The sequence below is a fragment of the Canis aureus genome, chromosome 25 (assembly GCF_053574225.1).
Source record: "Canis aureus isolate CA01 chromosome 25, VMU_Caureus_v.1.0, whole genome shotgun sequence".
In the NCBI taxonomy this organism is placed as follows: Eukaryota; Metazoa; Chordata; class Mammalia; order Carnivora; family Canidae; genus Canis; species Canis aureus.
This window is the reverse complement of record NC_135635.1, coordinates 16,091,800-16,093,685: the sequence shown is the minus strand read 5'-3', so window position 1 is coordinate 16,093,685 and position 1,886 is coordinate 16,091,800. Positions and strand designations below refer to the sequence as shown.

Sequence of the window (1,886 nt, the reverse complement as noted above, 5' to 3'; positions counted from 1 at the left end):
TTTTAGATTATTAAAATCACTTGCATCTGTTATGATCTTGAGCCATGGTTCTTTTTATAGCTGACATTTTGAATTTATTTGTAATCTCATTTGCTGTTTTTTTTTCATTTTGCTTACCTTATTATCAAACAGCCTATTTCTTATTTGCAAGTCTACAGCCTCCTCTCTACTAAGATCTAGTTTACATTTTCTATGTATCTAAAAGAACAGAGAATCTGCTAAAAATAAAAAATATTTAAAGGTGACGAGTTCAGCTGCTCAGTGCTTTTTGAGTTACTACCTTTTCAGCTTCAGGAAACTTCTGAGTTAAAAGGTAACTTTGTGAACAAGTGAAGATGGCTCTGACAATCTTTTATTCTGAAGAGTACAATCACTTAAAATGAGGTTTTGAATACTGTAGATGATGAAGTATCTTATCCTTTTTGGAAATTTTTCTGCATCTAAAATATTTTGAGGATGTCAACAGGCATTTAGTAAGTCCTAGGTGATTAAATAATAGGCACATGCAAATATCTTTTCATTATGTACGTACTAAGTTTCTCTGTGATATTTCAAACCACCCACAGACTGAAGAAGCCTACCCTAAATGGGGTCTTTCTTCTACCTAGAGTATAATCAGACTCTTTCAATTTGCTTCTAATTTACTATGGGACATTTGCAGGGATATTGTCATGTGAGTTTTCTTCTTCCATTTATATATTTACTACTTTTCTGTAGAGTGATGGACTGAAGCTAATACTAAGAAAAACAAGACATGATTCCTTTCTCAAGGAACTTTAAATTGACTAGAAGCTATTAAAAAAAAGATGAAATTCAATAATATAAGTTATATCCCAAAATATAGACTGGGATTGGAGTGAGGTAAAGTTCACTTTTTTTTTAATAAAAGGTATTTTTAGGGATAGATTGTGTGAATGATGTAATCCTATGCAAAGAAAATGAAAAAATAATGAAACTGAGAAAGTATAAGGATTCTTTGGAGTGACAGAGAATTTGGCTGGAACATTTAATTAACAGTATTGTAGATGATAAGGCTGGAAGGGTAGTTTGGGGTCATATTGTGGGGAATATAGAAAACAGGCTTAGAAGTTAAGATTTAATATGCTGAGAAAAGAAAAGGTATTTGAACAGAGGAGTAGCATGGACAAAGAATGTATTATGAAAATTTAGCCATGCTCACTTTGGCAGCACACATACTAAAATTGGAACAATACAGAGAAGATTAGCATGGCCTCTGCACAAGAGTGATGCACAAATTCATGAAGCATCCCATACTTCTAAGCATAAGAAACATAGTCAATAATATCGTAATAGTGTTGTATGGTGAACAACACTATTGTTAGCAAGATTTGCGGTGGCATAGCATAATAACATATAGAGATGTTGAATCACCTTGTTGTACATCTGAAATGAATGTAACATTGTGGGTCAACCCTACTCAAATAAAAAGATTTTAAAAAGAGAAAATTTGGCAGCAAATGTGTTAGCATACGGGGAGGAGAGACTCTTGAATTGGAGGGCCAGCCAGAAAGTGTTCATGTAGGTAGGAATTAATGGTGCTCTGAGTCAGATTAATGGAAATGCATCCTGGAGACAATTGGGCTATCTACAGGACTGGCCATATTTTTTTCTGGGTGGCAACAGGGGGAGGCAGAGCCAACAAGATTTAAGATTTTTTTTGTGTGTGTGACCAAGAGAACAGTAAGGCTGTTAAATAGGAGTCAGGAGGAAGAGGAGGAGGAGATTTTGAGAAGATAGGATAATAATTTTAGATTCGTGTATATCAAGGTAAAGAATTCTAGCAGATTTTGTACATAGATGTAGAAACTATATGTATAGATGTTTGGAAGCATAGGAAATTATAAGATTGTTCAGGGATAGAAAGT

At 33.9% G+C, this 1,886-nt stretch overlaps 1 non-coding gene across 1 annotated transcript; it reads left to right on the top strand.

Moving 5' to 3' along the window:
* The first annotated feature begins 1,172 nt into the window (after positions 1-1,172).
* LOC144297771 (U6 spliceosomal RNA) lies at positions 1,173-1,279 on the top strand. The gene has a single exon (XR_013364638.1). It is a non-coding gene; the product is annotated as a U6 spliceosomal RNA (small nuclear RNA).
* Positions 1,280-1,886: the final 607 nt, after the last annotated feature.